This window comes from Leuresthes tenuis, unplaced genomic scaffold (genome assembly GCF_036924035.1).
Source record: "Leuresthes tenuis unplaced genomic scaffold, fLeuTen1.0.hap1 SCAF_133, whole genome shotgun sequence".
In the NCBI taxonomy this organism is placed as follows: domain Eukaryota; kingdom Metazoa; phylum Chordata; class Actinopteri; order Atheriniformes; family Atherinopsidae; genus Leuresthes; species Leuresthes tenuis.
The window spans coordinates 76,181-85,383 of NW_027325487.1; the positions used below are offsets into that span (position 1 = coordinate 76,181).

General features: G+C 41.9%; 1 non-coding gene across 1 annotated transcript; it reads right to left on the bottom strand.

Moving 5' to 3' along the window:
- Positions 1–8,092: 8,092 nt before the first annotated feature.
- LOC140287424 (U5 spliceosomal RNA) lies at positions 8,093–8,206 on the bottom strand. The gene has a single exon (XR_011911598.1). It is a non-coding gene; the product is annotated as a U5 spliceosomal RNA (small nuclear RNA).
- Positions 8,207–9,203: the final 997 nt, after the last annotated feature.

The following is a 9,203-nucleotide window of genomic DNA, read 5'->3' on the forward strand; positions in this document are numbered from 1 at the left end:
TTAGCTGAACAACTCCGCTCCCTCTTTTGATTGTGTACAGTCGGGTATTTTAACCTTTTCTTACCCGCTTTTTACCAACTATGATCGGACATTCACACCGTCTTACAGCGGAACACCTCCGCTCCCTCTTTTGATGGTGTATGTTCGGGCATTCGAACCTTTTCTTACCCGCTTTTACAAACCAGGGTCGGACTTTCACACCTTTTAGTAGCCGAACAACTCCGCTCCCGCTATTGATTGTGTACAGTCGGGTATTTTAACCTTTTCTTACCCGCTATTTACCAACTATGGTCGGACATTCACACCGTCTTACAGCGGAACACCTCCTCTCCCGCTTATGATCATGTACGGTTTGATATTCGAAAATTTACTTTCTTGTTTTAAAGCAATTATTGATGGACATTCAAACCTTCTTTTTGATTGTGTATAGTCGGGCTTTCGAGCCTTTTCTTCCCGGTTTTTACAAACCATGGTGTGACTTTCACACCTTCTTGTAGCCAAACAACTCCGCTCCCGCTATTGATTGTGTACAGTCGGGTATTTTAACCTTTTCTTACCCGCTTTTTACCAACTATGGTCGGACATTCACACCGTCTTACAGCGGAACACCTCTGCTCCCGCTTTTGATGGTGTATAGTCGGGCTTTCGAACCTTTTCTTACCCGCTTTTTACAAACTATGGTGGGACATTCAAACCTTCTTGTATCCGAAAACCTCCGCTCTCTCTTTTGATCATACATTGTCGGACATTCGCACCTTTTCGTACCCGCTTTTTACAAACCATGGTCGGACTTTCACACCTTTTAGTAGCCGAACAACTCCGCTCCCGCTATTGATTGTGTACAGTCGGGTATTTTAACCTTTTCTTACCCGCTTTTTACCAACTATGGTTGGACATTCACACCTTCTTACAGCAGAACACCTCCGCTCCCTGTTTTGATTATGTATGGTTTGACATTCGCACCTTCTCTCACCCGCCTTTTACTATGGTCGGCCATTCACAGCTTCCTCTCCACCATACTTGTATGGTGGGATATTCACACCCACTTGCATCCGAAGACCTCTGCCCCAAATTTTGTTGATATTTAGTCGGACATTCGCACCTTACCTGCTTTTGGCAAACTATGGCCTTCTTGCAGCCAAACACCTTGATCTCGCTTTTGATGATGTAAGGTTGGGCATTCAGACCTTGCTTCACCTGCTTTTCACCAAATATAGTCGGACATTCACACCTTCTTGCAGCCGAACACTTCTGCTCCACCTTTTAGTGTTCTATCACACCTTTTTTTCACCGCATTTTATACATTATGGTCGGAAATTTTCAACCACTCTCATCCGAAGACCTCTCCTCCCGCTTTTGTTAATATATTTGAACTTTAGTCGGACATTCAAACCTTCTTGCAGCTGAACCACCTCCGCTCCCTGTTTTGATCATATATGGTCTGGCAATACTACCTTTTCTTACCCGTTTGTGAGTAATTATGGCTGGACATTCACACCTACTTGCAGCCGAACACAACCTCTCTCGCTTTTGATGATGTATGGACCGGCATTCTTACCTTTTCTAACACATTTTTCAGCAATTATGGTCGGAGATTCACACCTACTCACAGCCGAACAACTCCGCTCCCGCATTTGATGGTGTATAGTCGGGCATTCTCACCCTTTCTCATCAGCTTTTTGCAAATTATGATCTGACATTCACACCTACGCTTTTGATTATGTATGGTTGGATATTCGAACCTTTTCTTAACTGCTTTTTACAAACTTTGGTTGGACGTTCACACCTTCTTGTAGCCGAACACATGCACTCCTGCTTTTGATGATGTATGGTTGGGCATTCGCACCTTTTTTTTACCCATTTTTCAGGTATTATGGGTGGACATTCACACCTTCTTGCAGCTGAACACCTCCTCTCCCACTTATGATCATGTGTGGTTTGATTTTTTTCGAAAATTTTCTTTATAGTCGGGCATTCTCACCCTTTCTCATCAGCTTTTTGCAAATTATGATCTGACATTCACACCTACTTGCAGTCGAACAGCTCTGCTCCCGCTTTTGATTATGTATGGTTGGATATTCGAACCTTTTCTTAACTGCTTTTTACAAACTTTGGTTGCACGTTCACACCTTCTTGTAGCCGAACACATGCACTCCTGCTTTTGATGATGTATGGTTGGGCATTCGCACCTTTTTTTTACCCATTTTTCAGGTATTATGGGTGGACATTCACACCTTCTTGCAGTTGAACACCTCCTCTCCCACTTATGATCATGTACGGTTTGATATTCGAAAATTTACTTTCTTGTTTTAAAGCAATTATTGATGGACATTCAAACCTTCTTTTTGATTGTGTATAGTCGGGCTTTCGAGCCTTTTCTTCCCGGTTTTTACAAACCATGGTGTGACTTTCACACCTTCTTGTAGCCAAACAACTCCGCTCCCGCTATTGATTGTGTACAGTCGGGTATTTTAACCTTTTCTTACCCGCTTTTTACCAACTATGGTCGGACATTCACACCGTCTTACAGCGGAACACCTCTGCTCCCGCTTTTGATGGTGTATAGTCGGGCTTTCGAACCTTTTCTTACCCGCTTTTTACAAACTATGGTGGGACATTCAAACCTTCTTGTATCCGAAAACCTCCGCTCTCTCTTTTGATCATACATTGTCGGACATTCGCACCTTTTCGTACCCGCTTTTTACAAACCATGGTCGGACTTTCACACCTTTTAGTAGCCGAACAACTCCGCTCCCGCTATTGATTGTGTACAGTCGGGTATTTTAACCTTTTCTTACCCGCTTTTTACCAACTATGGTTGGACATTCACACCTTCTTACAGCAGAACACCTCCGCTCCCTGTTTTGATTATGTATGGTTTGACATTCGCACCTTCTCTCACCCGCCTTTTACTATGGTCGGCCATTCACAGCTTCCTCTCCACCATACTTGTATGGTGGGATATTCACACCCACTTGCATCCGAAGACCTCTGCCCCAAATTTTGTTGATATTTAGTCGGACATTCGCACCTTACCTGCTTTTGGCAAACTATGGCCTTCTTGCAGCCAAACACCTCTGATCTCGCTTTTGATGATGTAAGGTTGGGCATTCAGACCTTGCTTCACCTGCTTTTCACCAAATATAGTCGGACATTCACACCTTCTTGCAGCCGAACACTTCCGCTCCACCTTTTAGTGTTCTATCACACCTTTTTTTCACCGCATTTTATACATTATGGTCGGAAATTTTCAACCACTCTCATCCGAAGACCTCTCCTCCCGCTTTTGTTAATATATTTGAACTTTAGTCGGACATTCAAACCTTCTTGCAGCTGAACCACCTCCGCTCCCTGTTTTGATCATATATGGTCTGGCAATACTACCTTTTCTTACCCGTTTGTGAGTAATTATGGCTGGACATTCACACCTACTTTCAGCCGAACACAACCTCTCTCGCTTTTGATGATGTATGCACCGGCATTCTTACCTTTTCTAACACATTTTTCAGCAATTATGGTCGGAGATTCACACCTACTCACAGCCGAACAACTCCGCTACCGCATTTGATGGTGTATAGTCGGGCATTCTCACCCTTTCTCATCAGCTTTTTGCAAATTATGATCTGACATTCACACCTACTTGCAGTCGAACAGCTCTGCTCCCGCTTTTGATTATGTATGGTTGGATATTCGAACCTTTTCTTAACTGCTTTTTACAAACTTTGGTTGGACGTTCACACCTTCTTGTAGCTGAACACATGCACTCCTGCTTTTGATGATGTATGGTTGGGCATTCGCACCTTTTTTTTACCCATTTTTCAGGTATTATGGGTGGACATTCACACCTTCTTGCAGCTGAACACCTCCTCTCCCACTTATGATCATGTGTGGTTTGATTTTCGAAAATTTTCTTTCATGTTTTCTAGCAATTATTGATGGACATTTAGACCTTCTTGCAGCTGAACACCACCTCTCCCGATTTTGATTATGTATGGACCGGCATTTTTACCTTTTCTAACACATTTTTCAGCAATTATGGTTGGAGATTCACACCTACTCACAGCCGAACAACTCCGCTACCGCATTTGATGGTGTATAGTCGGGCATTCTCACCCTTTCTCATCAGCTTTTTGCAAATTATGATCTGACATTCACAACTACTTGCAGTCGAACAGCTCTGCTCCCGCTTTTGATTATGTATGGTTGGATATTCGAACCTTTTCTTAACTGCTTTTTACAAACTTTGGTTGCACGTTCACACCTTCTTGTAGCCGAACACATGCACTCCTGCTTTTGATGATGTATGGTTGGGCATTCGCACCTTTTTTTTACCCATTTTTCAGGTATTATGGGTGGACATTCACACCTTCTTGCAGTTGAACACCTCCTCTCCCACTTATGATCATGTGCGGTTTGATTTTCGAAAATTTTCTTTCATGTTTTCTAGCAATTATTGATGGACATTTAGACCTTCTTGCAGCTGAACACCACCTCTCCCGATTTTGATGATGTATGGACCGGCATTTTTACCTTTTCTAACACATTTTTCAGCAATTATGGTTGGAGATTCACACCTACTCACAGCCGAACAACTCCGCTACCGCATTTGATGGTGTATAGTCGGGCATTCTCACCCTTTCTCATCAGCTTTTTGCAAATTATGATCTGACATTCACACCTACTTCCAGTCGAACAGCTCTGCTCCCGCTTTTGATTATGTTTGGTTAGATATTCGAACCTTTTCTTAACTTCTTTTTACAAAGTTTGGTCGGACGTTCACAATATCTTGCAGCCGAACACCTCCGCTTCCGCTTTTGATGGTGTATATTCGGGCATACGAACCTTTTCTTACCCGCTTTTTACAAACCAAGGTCGGACTTTCACACCTTCTCTTAGCTGAACAACTCCGCTCCCTCTTTTGATTGTGTACAGTCGGGTAATTTAACCTTTTCTTACCCGCTTTTTACCATCTATGGTCGGACATTCACACCGTCTTACAGCGGAACACCTCCGCTCCCTCTTTTGATGATGTATGGTTAGGCATTCGCACCTTTTCTTACCCATTTTTCAGTAATTATGGGTAGACATTCACACCTTCTTGCAGCTGAACACCTCCTCTCCCGCTTATGATCATGTGCAGTTTGATATTCGAAAATTTTCTTTCATGTTTTCTAGCAATTATTGATGGACATTCAGACCGTCTTGCAGCTGAACACCTCCGCTCCCACTTTTGATGGTGTATAGTCGGGCTTTCGAGCCTTTTCTTCCCCGGTTTTTACAAATTATGGTTGGACATTCAGACCTTCTTGCAGCCGAAAACCTCCACTCCCTCTTTTGATCATACATTGTCGGGCATTCGCACCTTTTCTTACCCGCTTTTTACAAACCATGGTCGGACTTTCACACCTTTTAGTAGCCGAACAACTCCGCTCCCGCTATTGATTGTGTACAGTCGGGTATTTTAACCTTTTCTTACCCGCTTTTTTACCAACTATGGTTGGACATTCACACCTTCTCTCACCCGCCTTTTACTATGGTCGGCCATTCACAGCTTCCTCTCCACCATACTTGTATGGTGGGATATTCACACCCACTTGCATCCGAAGACCTCCGCCCCCACTTTTGTTGATATTTAGTCGGTCATTCGCACCTTACCCGCTTTTGGCAAACTATGGCCTTCTTGCAGCCAAACACCTCTGATCTCGCTTTTGATGATGTAAGGTTGGGCATTCAGACCTTGCTTCACCTGCTTTTCACCAAATATAGTCGGACATTCACACCTTCTTGCAGCCGAACACTTCCGCTTTTAGTGTTCTATGAGGCATTCACATATTTTTTTTCACCGTATTTTATAGATTATGGTTGGAAATTCTCACCCACTCTCATCCGAAGACCTCTCCTCCCGCTTTTGTTAATATATAGTCGGGCATTCGAACCTTTTCTTACCCGCTTTTTACAAATTATGGTCGAACATTCACACCTACTTGCAGCTGAATACTTCCGCTCCACCTTTTAGGTATGTATGGTTGGCATTTGCACCTCTTTTTATACTGATTGCTGAAGATTAAGTTGTTCTTTCTCAAACTACAAATTTTTTTTAATTGTTGAAACTTGATTTGAAGTGGATAAATAAGGAGGAAAAACAGTTTTAAGTCAGGCTGATAGAAGGAATTAATTTTATAGCAAAATCTGTATTTCGTCATATGTCGAGAGATGCTTATTGCTGAAGAAGTTCTTTCTCATTCTACAAAGTACAACATTGTTTATCGTTGAAACTTGATTAGACATGAATAAATATGAAGGACAAAGCAGTCTTAACTTGGTTTGAGTTAATGAATTCGTTTTATAGGAGAATCCGAATTCGTGCATAACTCATAAAATAGAGCTTATTTTCGGATTCCTGAAGAATGAGTCTGGTTCTATCTCATAATACAAAGTTTGTTGTTTATTGTTGAAACTTCATCAGAAGTGAAGAAATAAATGAATGCCTATCAACAAATGTGGGATCTAAACTCTAGTGCTTCCTCTAAAATAATTTCCTTTCTCAATTTAGAAATGTGTGTGTGTAAGTCACAACACCCGTGACACCAAAACGGCTTTCTTTTCTCTACACTCTGCACTATGAGCACACACACCAAATCAGAAAGGCTTTTTTCTCTCTTTTCTACATTATGGACTGTGGGGACACAAAACCGCTCTCTCTCTTTCTTTTTTTTTAATCGTGTGCCAGGGCGTTGTCTCACGTATTAGATTATGCTTAAGATACGAATGGGTTTATCAGTCACATCAGAATCCATACATACTGATCCTCCCGTAATAAAATGGTCGGATCTTATCAAACACACTTTGTTTCTTGTGACAATCAAGTCAGCGAAACAGCGTATACACGTCAAGACACTGAATCAAGTTTGCCACAAGAACTCATAAGTTTGGCAGTATTGCTCTGCCGTCAGCAATCATACACCCATTTTATTTTCGTGAGACATGTGCAAGCACCTGTTCATCTACTGTTCTATCACTATGAATTAGTGATCTATTATCAATAAGGATACTTCTACAACTACTATCAAAGTATGTCCGGACTTCTTATGTTGTCAGTTGCTATATATGAATAAGTGGGCAGCTACTGACAAGCATTAAGCATGTCACACAGCCCAAACATATAACATTTCAGGACACACCACACAGTTAACAACCACAGTGAAGCGTGTCAAAGCCCAAACATGTAACATTCAACAGGACACTTACACAACACATTCAAATCAAACAGTCAGACAACATACAAGAACCTATACCCCAGCCGGCATTGCTCCCTGCCTATTTTCCTACAACTCACTATGTGTGCGCACACCTTTATTCACAAACTCTTCAACTTATACTCTTTTACCGAAGCTGCTACAGCTCGATTGGCCAAATACCCTTAGATCCTATTTCGGTGAATTTGACATCTGCCTTACATGTAACAGATTAGCGGTTTAGCAGTTTTAATTTAGTTTGAGTGAAGGAATTCATTTTATAGCAAAATCCGAAATCGTGAAGAACTCATGAAAGTAAGCTTATTCTCGGATTCCTGAAACTTTAGATTTGCTCTTTCTTTTACTGCAAAGTACAACGTTGTTTTTTTTTGTTTAAATCTTTCTAGACATGGTAAATATTAAGGACAAAGCAGTTTTCACATAGTTTGAGTGAAGGAATTCATTTTATAGATAAAATCCCAAGAGTCTGCTGAGAAAAGAGAGTGAATGCGAAGTAGACTTTAACACGGCTATGGGAGCGAGCCGAGTGTGGGCTAACCGGGAGAATTGCTTGAAAGAATGCTGGCACAATGCGCACTTGTAGCAGTGTTCTTTTTATGGCCATAGGTGGCCAGAGTGTCACGTTGCACCTCCGCCCACCCGCTGCACTGAGCACTCTTCAGCCCTTTTAAATGGTATAACTTTGCACTCCCGCATGCTCCAGCAAGCACCATTCAAGCAACAACTTTGCACTCCAGCTTCGAACATCGGCACAGTCGCAACAAGTAAGGCGACTCTACTCAGAGAAGTCACTCTGCAAAGTAGCAAGATTTCTTTTGCACAGACAGAAAGGGCTTCACCCGCAAAGGTAAAGCCTGCCAATAATAGAAACAACTCATTAGTGCTGCTCTCCACGGAAGTCTTTAGTAAAAGGCGAAAGACTTGTATGTTATGAAGAGAAACCAAAGTACGATTATCCGTCACTGCGGGAGCAGGGCATCAGGCTAGTTGGTTTAGCCACCTTCCCCATGGTGAGCGAGAATCCCGTATTGAGGCTTTGTTCTGACCGCTCATTCGGTGTCGCGTTTCTTTCAAGCAATTCTCCCGGTTAGCCGACACTCGGCTCGCTCCCATAGCCGTGTTAAAGTCTACTTCGCATTCACTCTCTTTTCTCTGCAGACTCTTGGGATTTTATCTATAAAATGAATTCCTTCACTCAAACTATGTTAAAACTGCTTTGTCGTTCATATTTACCATGTCTAGAAAGATTTAAACAAAAAAAACAACGTTGTACTTTGCAGTAAAAGAAAGAGCAAATCTAAAGTTTCAGGAATCCGAGAATAAGCTTACTTTCAGGAGTGCTTCACGATTTCGGATTTTGCTATAAAATGAATTCCTTCACTCAAACTAAATTAAAACTGCTAAACCGCTAATCTGTTACATGTAAGGCAGATGTCAAATTCACCGAAATAGGATCTAAGGGTATTCGGCCAATCGAGCTGTAGCAGCTTCGGTAAAAGAGTATAAGTTGAAGAGTTTGTGAATAAAGGTGTGCGCACACATAGTGAGCTGTAGGAAAATAGGCAGGGAGCAATGCCGGCTGGGGTATATGTTCTTGTATGTTGTCTGACTGTTTGATTTGAATGTGTTGTGTAAGTGTCCTGTTGAATGTTTGGGCTTTGACACTTCACTGTGGTTGTTAACTGTGTGGTGTGTCCTGAAATGTTATATGTTTGGGCTGTGTGACATGCTTAATGCTTGTCAGTAGCTACCCACTTATTCATATATAGCAACTGACAACATAAGAAGTCCGGACATACTTTGATAGTAGTTGTAGAAGTATCCTTATTGATAATAGATAAACTAATTCATAGTGATAGAACAGTAGATGAACAGGTGCCTGCACGTCTCACGAAAATAAAATGGGTGTATGATTGCTGACGGCAGAGCAATACTGCCAAACTTATG